The 13,523-nt window shown below is 47.8% G+C and overlaps 1 protein-coding gene across 1 annotated transcript in view; it reads left to right on the forward strand.

Moving 5' to 3' along the window:
* Positions 1 to 6,310: 6,310 nt before the first annotated feature.
* CFAP74 (cilia and flagella associated protein 74) overlaps positions 6,311 to 13,523 on the forward strand; it is a 97,959-nt gene continuing 90,746 nt past the window's right edge. The window contains exons 1-2 of the mRNA XM_043924398.1: positions 6,311 to 7,161; positions 7,412 to 7,613. The gene's annotated coding sequence lies outside the window, so the exon portion shown is untranslated. The remainder of the gene's footprint in view (positions 7,162 to 7,411; positions 7,614 to 13,523) is intronic.

Genomic DNA, 13,523 nt, shown 5'->3' on the forward strand with positions numbered 1-13,523 from the left:
TTTAGGGGGGAAGTAGAACTCCACACACCATGTCTGACTGTGCTGAAACTTTCCAAATCAGTCAGATGAAGGGCCTCTGTCCACTTCAGGTGAGGTCTGTGCTCTTCGCCCAGATACATGATGGTCCCACCCCTGTGTCTGGACACCAAGACCACAGTCAGGGACCTGGTGTCCATGCCTGCAGACAGGAATAAACAGGAAGCCCGAATGGTGAGGCCTGTGGTCCCTGTGGGTCTAGTTAACTCACCCACACCCTCCCCTTCCTCTTATTTCACAGGTAACACGGCAGCTTCTCGGCTGCATGATGCATGCAGAGCGCTCTGGTTACAGTCTCCGGGTGTCAGCTTCGGTCCCTCCCTCCTGTTCCGTGCAGGGAGGCGTTCTGTTCTCCCCATATGGTGCTGAGCGGGGCATCACACACTTGGCCCTAGAAGGTGTGGAAACTCTGCTTCCGTGGTTGCCCCAGGGTCACCAACTCAACACTTATCTGGGTGACAAGACCACGGGAAGTGTCTAGGGAACTGGGAAGTGTGGTTTGGGGTCTGCTTGACTCTTGAGATCCTCAGCCTGCTCCTGTTTTGCCGTGTTCCTTTGGGGTGATGGCTTTGCTGTTTGCTCTCAATGTCTGGGAAGCCATGGCACCGAGTCCAGAGCTTGGGCAGAGAGCTGGCCTGAGTCCCTTGCAGCAGCAGGATGGGCCCCGGGAGGTAGAGGTGAGTCATGGGGACCCGGGAGGGGAGACTGTACTTGCTAATTTTAAAATCCCTGCTTGATACATTGGTGACGCTGTTTTATTATTTTCCTGGGAAAATGCACCAAATAGAGGAGATGGCAGTGACACAGAAAAATATTCCTGAGCTTAGAGTGTAATTATTAATCCCATGATTTCCAGATGGAATTCATTCATTTGGAGAAGCAGAGACTACTTGGCAGAAAGGACCACATGCAAAATCCTTGCAGCAGCCTGAGATCAATGTCTGCTCAAACAAAGGATACACGAGGAAGCTGGGTTTCATGGCTTCTTTTAGTCATTGAGGCCCTGAAGACCAGTAAGTGATCAAACTTGGCCATTTAGAGAATTTTTTCTCCACAAGATGAATAGATGTCCAAGTACAATTGCTCATATGTAGTGAGGAAAAGTCAGAATTCTATTCTCCTATTTTATGTTTTTTAAAGTGGAGATTCTTTCACCTGATGGAAAACACTAAACACAGATTAACACTACTGACAAAGTTCTGCCTATCAAGTGAGACTCAGCTTTAGGGGCCAGCAAGACTGAATCAAGGGCTTCCCAGGTGGCGCTAGTGGTAAAGAATCCATCTGCCAATGCAGGTCAGACATAATACAGGCTGGCTTGATCCCTGGATCGGGAAGAAACCCTGGAGAAGGGCATGGCAACCCACTCCAGTATTCTTGCAGGGAGAATCCCATGGACAGAGGAGCCTGGCAGGCCACCATAGGGTCACACAGAGTTGGGCACAACTGAGCTAACAGCACGGCACAGCAAGACTGAATCAATGTGAAAGTCCTGACCGGGCTGCTGGCAGAGTGTCCCAAATGTCAGGCAGCTGTGCTCCCCAGACTGTCTGAGGAAGTCAACCTAGCTCCCTGAGCCTCTCTCTGCTCTGACATGCTGATCCCCTGGGTAGGATGTTGGAGAAATAAAAGCAGGAGGTTTGCTGTAATCTTTTTTTTTTTTTGTAATCTTTTTCACACTTGATATATGGATGCTTTGATTAAACTTCCTCAAGAAAGGCCCCAACACAGACCAACATTCATTTAACCAACATCTAACCATTTAAGGAATTATTCATCTGACTCTGTGAAATACTGGTCTAGATGTTGGATCTGAATAAGATTTAAAAGGTCCCTGCCTTTAGTGGCCTCGCCTTCTAGGAGGAAGAACAGGGACAATCGTGAGTAAACAAACAAGCTACGACAAACCCAGATGGTGTATCAAAAAGCAGAGACATTACTTTGCCAACAAAGGTCCGTATAGTCAAAGCTTTGGTGTTTCCAGTAGTCATGTACGGATGTGAGAGTGGGACCATAAAGAAGGCTGAGTGCCAAAGAACTGATGCTTTCAAATTGTGGTGCTGGAGAAGACTCTTGAGGGTCCCTTGGACAGCAAGGAGATCGAACCAGTCAATCCTAAAGGAAATCAACCCTGAATATTCATTGGGAGGACTGATGCTGAAGCTGAAGCTCCAATATTTTGGCCACTTGATGAGAAGAGCTGACTCATTGGATAAGACCCTGATGCTGGGAAAGATTGAGGGTGGGAGAAGAAAGGGGTGGCAGAAGATATGTTTGGATGGCATCACTGACTCAGTGGACATGAGTTTGAGCAAGCTCTGGGAGATAGTGAAGGACAGGGAAGCCTGGCATGCTGCAGTCCGTGGGGTCCCAAAGAGTTGGACATGACTTAGCGATTGAACAACAACAACAAAATAGACAAAAGAGATCAGTTCAAGTATAATGCATGCTGGGAAGGAATCTCAGAAAGATAAAAATAATGAGGAGAATGATAAAAGTAATGAGGAGGGTAGGCAGTTCAGACAGGGAGGACCATCCTGAGGGGTAACATCTGAGCTGAGGCTTGGATTCGATTCTGTCCCTTCTGGAGGAAAAGGCAGCCCCATCCAGAGCCAGGTAAGTGTTCTGGGCAGAGAATGGAATGTGCAAAAGCCGTGAGGCAGGAGCAAGGCAAGGCCAGTGGGTCTGGGAAGGAGGGAGGGAGTGAGGGTTGTGGAGCAAGGTAGGCAGAAGCCAGGTCCTGTGTGGTCCAGTAGATGCAGACTGTTATCTAGGTTTGTTTTATTTTTAGTCAGCTTTATTGAAGTAGAGTTTACAGTGACTTCCCTGGTGGTCTAGTGGCTAAGAATCTGCACTCACAATGCAAGGGGCCCTGGTTCCATCCCTGGCCAGGGAACTAGATCCCACATGCTGCAATTATGAGCTGGCACAGATAAATAAATAAAAATAAATTCCTTTTTTAGATTTTTTTGATGTGGACCATTTTAAAGTCTTTACTAAGTTTGTTACAATACTGCTTCTGTTTTATGTTTTACTTTTGGCAGCAGGCATGTGGGACACATGTGGTGACAATATACAGCCTTGACGTACTTCTTTCCTGATTTGGAACCAGTCTATTGTTCCATGTCCAGTTCTAACTGTTGCTTCTTGACCTACATACAGATTTCTCAGAAGGCAGGTACAGTGGTCTGGTATTCCCATCTCTTTAAGAATTTTCCACAGTTTGTTGTGATCCACACAGTCAAAGGCTTTGGCATAGTCAATAAAGAAGAAGTAGATATTTTTCTGGAACTCTGTTGCTTTTTTGATGATCCAACAGATGTTGGCAATTTGATCTCTGGTTCCTCTGCCTTTTCTAAAACCAGCTTGAACATCTGGAAGTTCACAGTTCATGTACTGTTGAAGCCTGGCTTGGAGAATTTTGAGCATCACTTTACTAGCGTGTGAAATGAGTGCAGTTGTGCGGTAGTTTGAACATTCTTTGGCATTGCCTTTCTTTGAGATTGGAATGAAAACTGCCCTTTTCCAGTCCTGTGGCCACTGCTGAGTTTTTCAAATTTGCTCGCATACTGAGTGCAGCACTTTCACAGCATCATCTTTTAGGATTTGAAATAACTCAACTGGCATTCCATCACTTCCACTAGCTTTGTTCGTAGTGATGCTTCCTAAGGTCCACTTGACTTCACATTCCAGGATGTCTGGCTCTAGGGGAGTGATCATACCATCGTGGTTATCTGGGTCATGAAGATCTTTTTTGTATAGTTCTTCTTGTATTCTTGCCACCTCTTCTTAATATCTTCTGCTTCTGTTAGGTCCATACCATTTCTGTCCTTTATTGTGCCCATCTTTGCATGAAATGTTCCCTTGCATTTTCTTTTTCGATCCCTTTTTTGCAAAAAAAAGAAATTTTGCATTTCTTTTTCAATCCCTGCTCAGGGAACTAAGATCCCATAACATGCACGTGTTAGTCGCTCCATTGTGTCTGACTTTTTGCAGCCCCATGGACTGTAACCTGCCAAGCTCCTCTGTCCATGGGACTTTCCAGGCAAGAATACAGGAGTGGGTTGCTGTTTCCTTCTCCAGGTGATCTTCCCAACCCAAGGATCAAACCCACATTTCTTGCATCTCCTGCATTGGCAGGTGGATTATTTACCATAGCACCAGACATGGCCAAAAAAAAAAAAAAAGAGGTAAAATATACAAAACCTAAAACTACCCCTGTGCCCATTTTTAAGTGTACAGTTCAGCAGCAGGAAGTGCATTCACTTTGTGGTGCAGCCATCACCACCGTCTGCCTCCAGAACCTTTTCATCTTTCCAGACTGAAACTCTGTCACCACTAAACACTCACCGCAGACTTCACCACCCTAACTCCATTCCTGACAACCACAGTCTTCTCTCTGTCTCTATAAACTTGACTGTGTAGCTCATATGAGTGAAAACAAATAATACTTGTTCTTTTGTGACTGCCTTGTTTCCCTTATCATCACATCTTGGAGGTTCATCCATGTTGTAGCAGGTGTCAGAATTTCATTCTTTTCAAAAGGCTTAGTAACATTCCACCATATATATCTATCACATTTAATTTTAATATATTTATCACATTATAGCCATCCATTGATGGACATTTGGATTGTTTCCAGCTCCTGGCTATTGTGATATGTGTAGTGCTTTTGTGAACATAAGTGTAGAAATATTTGTCCAAGTGTTTAATTTTAATTCAGTTAAATTTAAATAGCCACGTGTCCAGTGGGTACCATATTGAATAGTTCTAGACAATTTCGGTGGACAAAGCTAAGCAATACATTTTACAAATTATATTAATTCATACTAATATTTCATATCCAATTCCAGCAGTATAGGTTTTTCCATTTATTTTATATTTCTATCTGTCAAGTGAAAAATAATGTTTCCTAATATTACTATGCTACTTATTTGTTTTACCCCACTTTATATAGTTCCAGAATAACAGCATCAATATTATTACAAAGACCAGGATCACTGGAAACAGTTTAAGATTTCTTTGCAACTCTTTTTGTCTTTAGTATACAGTCTATTAGGTATGCACAATAAGATTGTTGGGTTTTAAAGTCACTTGAAATTATCCTTTTCTGTTGGTTAAGCCACCAAGCTGACATACAGTTGGTTTCTTCTTTTTACATCCATTTGTTTGCAAATCTTGGGAGGTTTTTTTCTCTGTTTTGATTTATTTTGGGTTTTATAATTACACAGTTCCAAGCCAAATGTATGAGCACATTTAGAGAAACGTCGTTTCTACTGCTGACCCTCCTATGCCTGGTTGGCAACCATTGTAATGTTACTTTATAATGTAAAAAAAGAGTGAGTACATTCTTAGTGGGCCTGCCCCTTCTCGGATAAAATACTGTATCAGCTGTTCTGCATCTTAGTGTTTTCCGCTTAACCATGTCTTCTGCCCATGGGTCACTCCGGGGCAGAACACAGAGACAGTCCTTGTACCTTTCCCAGCCTTTGGCAGTGCAGCTGGAACTCAACCAGCTCCTACTGGTGGACACAGGGGCTGTTTTCAGCCTTTTGTTGTCCTTCTGTTCTTTAGTAGAAAGTATATTAGTCATTAATATGGACAGGCCCAGAGAAGCAAAGCTGAAAAGGAAAAACCCCATAATTTGGGTGAGGTGGGAAAGAGAACAGTTTTTCTTAGAACATCTGTTCTGGGCTGTTCTGCTGAGTCAGTTCTGTTCCTCAATCCAGGAGGGACGAGGTCTGGGCAGCACTGCAGGGGGAGGACTACAGAGGTGACCACTATCCCGATGAAGTTCACAGTTCTCAGAGATGCTGCGCTTTTAGCCAGGCTGGATGGCTCTGACGGATCTTGCCATCCCAGAATGAAACTACAGGACTTCCTGGGTCCCATTGTGGCATCAGGAGCCGCTGGACAAAGCCAGCGACTGACCAGCAGGGCCAGCGGCCATGCAAGGTGCAGGCGCGCTAGAAGTTACTGGGCTCCCGGAGGGCAGGGAATATACCCATCAGCCGGGGGTCCAGGGCCCAGCACCAACTGCACTGGCTAGAGGGATCCTTCTGTTGAGGCAGTCCAAGTGCATGTTGGAAAAGAATTTCCAGACACAGAGCATTTCAGAAGGGAGTCAGTTTATTAAGAACAAAGAGCAGGGATAATGTGGGCACTGCGAGCACAGCATGTGAACCTCCTGACAAACAGGGAAAACGGACAGTTTTCTTGGATTAATAACCAACTTTTAGTAGCCTCAAGACAAAATTCCTGCTGGACGGTTAGCTTTAGGTGATTGGTTGGGGCTCTATAGGGTGCTTACTAGAGTGGGCATCTGCCTAATGGAGAGTCAGGAAGCTCCTTAGTGGTCATCAGGGGCTTTGGGCAAGTTACAAAGGGGTTCAGTCAGTTTCAGAGGTGACCTTGGTCGTGGGCTCCGCTTCTGTGGCCTTGGTGCGAGGCTTCGCACCTGTGGCTTTGGGGCAAGACTCAACACCTTCCTCACACCCTGAGTCCAGACTGCAAACACACACCCTCGGGACAGGTGGAAATGGACCTGACCCCAGACAAGGCTGGGGCGTGCACAGTGAGCAGGGAGGACTCAATTCAGCTCCAGCCCAGCGTGGCATATTGTTCCAGCTCTCTGGTCTCAAAAAGAGAAGTGAGAAACCTCTATTTTACGTGAACTCTACAGTCACTAAAATTAACAACTAATCCGTTCTTCAACCCGCTTGGGCCAAACCAGAGGAGGCAGACTGGGGCTGCAGCCGTACTACCAAGCAGCGTCAGTCTCCTCCGCCACAGCCTGGTAGTCCGGATGCCCCGCGACCCTGCGCTCGCGGTCTCTGCTCTGCCCAGCGCGCTAGTCTCCGGCAGTAACCACCAGCAGCGTATCAGAGTCCGTCCGTCCGTCTGGCGCTCCGGTTGCACTTTGCAGCCTCGGCAGCACTGCGCCTGCGCGGGGGTGCCGCCGGGGCGAGCCATCGCCTTGGCGGGGGGGTGAGCGGGCACCCCCGCCCTGCGATGGAGCCGTCCGTTGCCATGGAGCTACCCGCTCCAAACCGCGCAGCCAGCAGACTTAGAGGAGCTTCTCCGCCCAGATCCCGCGCTGGTCCGACCCAGTGGGGCCGCTGAGAGGTGGGTCCGTTGGCCCCGGAGCCTGCGGTTGGGCTTGGGAACTATGGCCACCCCCCAGGCACAAATCAGCACCTCCGCCTTGGAAGTTCTGCCTGAGAAATAACTCCTAGTGAGGGGGTCGCCCCGGCCGATTTCTGGGCCTTCGGACGGCCCCGGGCCGGTTTCAGCTGCCCCTCGTCCCCGCGGCAAGTTTCAGACCACCCCCCCCACCCTGCCGCCACCGGTTTCGTGACCCCCTCGCCGGTTTCAGGCCCCGCCCCCGCAGGTTTCAAGAACCCCCCGCGTGCAGGTGCAGCCTGGGTTCCGGGCTCCGTGCAGGTTCCGGGCGGACTTGGCTATGCTGTCCTTGCAAATCTAGGAAACCGTTGGGAAAACTCGAGGGCGAGCGCGCTGGTGAAGAGGGACCCAGAGTGTCCGGACCAAGGAAGGAACTCCGAGATCATCTCAGTTTGGTTTGTAATGATTAGCCTGTTTCTGGAAACTTCTATTATTTTGTTTTCCATAAACAAATATTCGTTTTATGTGCTCACGTTATGTATCGGGCAAACACTCCTTGAACATCCACTGTGAACCAAGTACTGAACTAGGTGATGGGCGGGCCTGCCTAGGTCCCGACAGTTGAGAGAATTCCCAGATAGTTGTCTCTGCAGACGCTGGCGCGGGGATTCACAGTACTGCATCAGTAGCCAGTACCCAAGGCCAGAAATGGTACCTTGTCAGTATCCCGAGTGCCCCAACCCCTCCCTTGCCCCACAGCAGACCCCCTTCCCCATGACCACAGCCTGACTTCTTGATTTCCTTTAGTTTTACCATTTCTAAACAATATAAGTTTCACCTGTTTTAATCCATATATGTATATAAATGGAATAACACTATGTATTCTTTTTTAATTTTTGAAATAATCTCGAACTTACCTAAAAGTTGCAAGTTCAGCATCAACAACCTTGTCTTCCTGTAGTATTTGAGAATAAGTTGCCTACGTGATGCTCTGTCACCTGCAGACATTCCGTTCACATTTCTGCACATCAGGGCAGTCTCCAGCACAACCACACATGACCGTCAGAGTTGGGAGGGTGACTTGGACATGTCAGGACATCTGATCATTGGCCACAGACAAACACCTTCTGCCAGCTGATCCTATAAAGTCACAGACCAGAAAGGGTCCAGTCTGGGCTCCCCAAGCACACTGAGCTGTTAATGTGTTTCTTCAGTCTCTTCCAATCAGGCTTTCCTTGGCTCCATGATCTTGACACCTTTGAAGGTTAGAGTCCAGTGGCTTTTGTGGAAAGCCCCTCCATTTGGGTTTGTCTGGTGTTTCTTCAAAATCAAATTCCCATTATGTGTCTTTGGCAGGAAGGTCACAGAAGTGGTGCCACGTGTCACTCTGTTCTGACCACTTGTTTAAGGTGGTGTCTGCCTGCATCTCCCCTGGGAAGTCACTTCAGCCTTTGTAATGGACAAATATTTTGTCGGGATATTATGAGGTTCTGATGCCATGTCAGGCCTCACAGGCTTGAGCAGGTGGAGCACACTGTGGACATCGACCCCCATCCTGGCCCCGACTGGACTCTCTTACCCAACTCTAGGCACACTGCCTTCCTCCACACAGGCTCTGATGCCCAGTCTGGGCTGCTGTGAATCCTGCGCACTTGGGCAGGGGAAGGGGAAAGGGAAGCAGCATGTGCTCATGTCTTCCTCCCTCCCAGCTGTGTGAGAGACCTATCCACACTCTTGCACAAGCTATAGGTCACTCATGTTCGTCACCACCCAGCTCGCCTAGGGTGGATCTCACGGTGTGTTCTGTTGCTGCTGGCCAGGGTTGTTTCCAGAGTTACTGCTCTTAATGAACTCTGCTCTGCAAGGTCTTGTATAGTTCCTGTTATTTATGTGTTAGGAGGGGAGTTCTGTCTCCTCAACAACAACAAAAGTACTTTGATGTGTGAACCCCCAGTGTCTCAGCTGCTGCTGCTGCTGCTAAGTCACTTCAATAGTGTCCGACTCTGTGCGACCCCATAGATGGCAGCCCACCAGGCTCCCCCATCGCTGGGATTCTCCAGGCAAGAATACTGGAGTCGGTTGCCATTTCCTTCTCCAATGCATGAAAGTGAAAAGTGAAAGTGAAGTCTCTCAGTCGTGTCCGACTCTTCACGACCCCATGGACTGTAGCCTACCAGGCTCCTCCATCCATGGGATTTTCCAGGCAAGAGTACTGGAGTGGGTTGCCATTTCCTTCTCCAAGTGTCTCAGCATGTGGCCTCATTTGGAAATAACTGGTTAAGATGATGTCAAACTGAGGCAGGCAGGCCCTTCATCCGTCATGACAAGTGTCTATATAAAGGGGGGGGGGGGATTTGGACGCAGACATGCACACAGGGAGAATGCCAGTGTTACAGGAAAGGGGACCCCTTCCAGGGCCCGAGAGTGGGCTCTTGTCTAACACTCGGAAGAGTTGTCCATGGAGACACACAAACTGACCAAGCAAGAGCCTTTATTGGGAAGGGGCACCTGGGCGGAGGGCAGCAGGGTGAGGGAACCAGAACAGCTCTGCCACATGCTTACAGTCTCGGTTTTACGGTGATGGGGTTAATTTCCGAGTTGTCTCTGACTGGACTGGTGGTGCACATCAGCCAAGATGGATTCCAGTGAGGAGGATTCTGGGAGGTTGGTAGGACACATGCACTGTCGTTTCCCTCTCCTTTTGACCTTTGCTGAATTCTTGTGGTTGGTGGTAGCTTGTTAGTTCTGTGTTCCTTACCAGGACCTCCTGTTTAAGATACCTCATGCAAGTGGTTACTGTGGTGCCTGCTGAGGGTCGGCGGTTTCGGTCAGTGGTTCGCCTAACAACATGGACTGGAGCTGCACTGCCATGAGCCTGGGAACCAGGACCGAGGAGAGGAGTCTGTATGAGGGCCTTGCTCAGCACGTCAGAGGGAGCTGGCATCTTGATATCAGGCTTCTGGCCTCCAGAACTATGAGATAATACCGTTGTCTTGTTCTAAGACAGCCAGTCTGGGACTTCCCTGGTGGTTCAGTGGCTAAGACTCCACACCCCAATGCACGGGGCCAGGGTTCGATCCCTGGTCAGGGAACTAGGTCCCACATGCCACAACTAAAGATCCTGCATGCACCAACTAAGACCTGGCTCAGCCAAATAAATAAATATTAAAAAAAAAAAAAAGACAGCCAGTCCGTGGCACTTTGCTGTGGCAGCATCCGGAAAGGAGTACAGCGTTGAAAGGTTGCTGCTGTGAGTCGTGTGTTAACAGTGGGATTCTTGTCCTCCGGAGGAGAGGATTTCCATCCGGGGTCAGAGACAAGGCTTGACTACTTGGAGCTTTTTGTGTAGCAAAGTTTTATTAAAGTTTAATAGAGATAGGGAAAGCTTCTGACACAGATGTCAGAAGGGGACAGAAGGAGTACCCCTTTCTAGTTTTTAGCAAGGTATTAATCAGATAAGAGAGACACCTCAAGGCTGAGGGAGTTTCACCAAGCCCCTCTCCCACAATATGCATTTTTGAGATAGGATGGCGCGAGGTGTGTCATTCCCCATCCCTGCCCCCACCGTAAAACAATTGACAGAAATGCTGGTTTGTGGAGGCATTATCAACCCAAGGTTTGAGAAAAGGGAAAAAAAGTTAGGTGGAACCATTTTGCAGAAAGGCAAATTCCATAGCAGATACATAGTTTCATTAACATAGCTTAAGAAAAACATTTGCATGAGAAAAATGGATTGGTTAGCTCAAGGCAGAACCAGGTATCTTCTACACAGAATTAAAAGAAGCCTCTTTTAATTCTGTGTTCAGTTCAGTCGCTCAGTCGTGTCCGACTCTTTGCGACCCCATGAACCGCAGAAAGCCAGGCCTCCCTGTCCATCACCAACTCCCGGAATTTACTCAAACTCATGCCCATCGAGTTGGTGGTGCCATCCAACCATCTCATCCTCTGTCGTCCCCTTCTCCTTCTGCCCCCAATCCCTCCCAGCATCAGGGTCTTTTTCAATGAGTCAGCTCTTCGCATGAGGTGGCCAAAGTACTGGAGTTTCAGCTTCAGCATTAGTCCTTCCAATGAATACCCAGGACTGATCTCCTTTAGGATGGACTGCTTGGATCTCCTTGCAGTCCAAGGGACTCTCAAGAGTCTTCTCCAACACCACAAGTCAAAACCATCAATTTTTTGGCACTCAGCTTTCTTCACAGTCCAACTCTCACATCCATACATGACCACTGGAAAAACCATAGCCTTGACCAGACGGGCCTTTGTTGGCAAAGTAATGTCTGCTTTTTAATATGCTGTCTAGGTTGGTCATAACTTTCCTTCCAAGGAGGAAGCGTCTTTTAATTTCATGGCTGCAATCACCATCTGCAGTGATTTTGGAGCCCAAAAAAATAAAGTCTGACACTGTTTCCACTGTCTCCCCATCTATTTCCCATGAGGTGATGGGACCAGATGCCATGATCTTAGTTTTCTGAATGTTGAGCTTTAAGCCAACTTTTTCACTCTCTTTCACTTTCATCAAGAGGCTTTTTAGTTCCTCTTCACTCTCTGCCATAAGAGTGGTATCATCTGCATATCTGAGGTTATTGATATTTCTCCCGGCAATCTTGATTCCAGCTTGTGCTTCATCCAGCCCAGCGTTTCTCATGATGTACTCTGCATATAAGTTAAGTAAGCAGGGTGACAGTATACAGCCTTGACGTACTCCTTTTGCTATTTGGAACCAGTCTGTTGTTCCATGTCCAGTTCTAACTGTTGCTTCCTGACCTGCATATAGGTTTCTCAAGAGGCAGGTCAGGTGGTCTGGTATTCCCATCTCTTTAAGAATTTTCCACAGTTTATTGTGATCCACACGGTCGAAGGCTTTGGCATAGTCAATGAAGCAGAAATAGATGTTTTTCTGGAACACTCTTGCTTTTTCTATGATCCAGCGGATGTTGGCAATTTGATCTCTGGTTCCTCTGCCTTTTCTAAAACCAGCTTGAACATCTGGAAGTTCATGGTTCATGTATTGCTGATTAATTCTGTGTAGTGAAGGAAAAATGTCTGACACTTCCAGTTTATTTCCTCTTGCCGCTTGGGGACCTCTAGCCTTCCTGCCTGTTACCCTCTCAGCATCTAAGAGTTTCTATCAGGTGATTGCCTGGAAGAGGAAGTGCTGAGTCAGAGGGCCTGGTATACAAAATAGCAGCCCCAGAAACAGCCCCATGCTGACCCTCGGAACCTGTGCGTGTGTTAGGTTACAGGCTGTGGGAATCTGGGCTGTTGGTCAGCTGACTGAACCAGGAGCCTGTGCTGGGTTAACCGGCTGGGACCAGAGCAATTAGAGGGGCAACCCACTCCAGTATTCTTGCCTGGAAAATCCCATGGACGGAGGAGCCTGGTAGGCTCCATGGGGTCGCAAAGGGTCGGACACGACTGAGTGATTTCACTTATTCACTCTGGTAGAACAGAGGGCAGGGGGGAGCCAGGAAGTGCAGACGAGAAGGCCCACCTGACTTTAGTGGCTTTGAAGTTGGTAGGATGGGCTTTGGCCAAGGCCTGTGGGCGACTTCTAGAAACCAGAAAAGGCAAGCAGACAGACTGTGCCCCAGAGGTGCTGAAGAGGAGGGCAGCCCAGCTGACATCTTGGTTTTAGCTCCGTGGGGCTCATTTCAGACTTCTGACCTCCAGAGTTGCAAGATAATAACGCATTTGTGTTAAGTTACTGAGTGCGTGGCAGTTTCTCACAGCAGCGATCAGATCCTAGTGCAGACGGCGTTATATTTTTAACTTTACGAGGCGATGCCAAACTCTTTTCAAAGCATCTGCCCCAGTTTCCACTCCCACCATGAGTGAACAAACCTTCCCGCTGCTTCCTGTCCTTGCTGGCACCTGGTGTCCTCAGGCTTCTAATGTGTTCCTCAGACTGATGACTGTGCAGTAATAGTTTACATGGCTTTACTCTGCATGTCCCTAATTACAGATGAGGTTGAGCTCATTGTCCAACCAGGACTCTGTTAGAAGAGTTAAAGGGATCACTGTTGACAATGCCAGGAACACAGGCAGGAGTCAGGACACGCAGACAAACTGGTTACAAACGTTGGCCTCTTGAATGTCCCTTGTTGTGACCAGTCTGTTTAAGTTCCACCGTTTTGCTGTCATTCATCTTCCTCTGTGTTGATCCATAGATGTTCCTTACCTGTCATGATGGGAGATGTGTTGCATTTATCTTCCTCTAATTTGTAGCTTTTCTTGAATTCTCCTTTGGGTGTCACTGGATGACCAAAATACTGGAGCTTCAGCTTCAGCATCAGTCCTTCCAGTGAATATTCAGGGTTGACCTCCCTTAAGATTGACTGGTTTGAACTCCTTGCTGTCCAAGGGAC

The sequence above is a fragment of the Cervus elaphus genome, chromosome 14 (assembly GCF_910594005.1).
Source record: "Cervus elaphus chromosome 14, mCerEla1.1, whole genome shotgun sequence".
In the NCBI taxonomy this organism is placed as follows: Eukaryota; Metazoa; Chordata; class Mammalia; order Artiodactyla; family Cervidae; genus Cervus; species Cervus elaphus.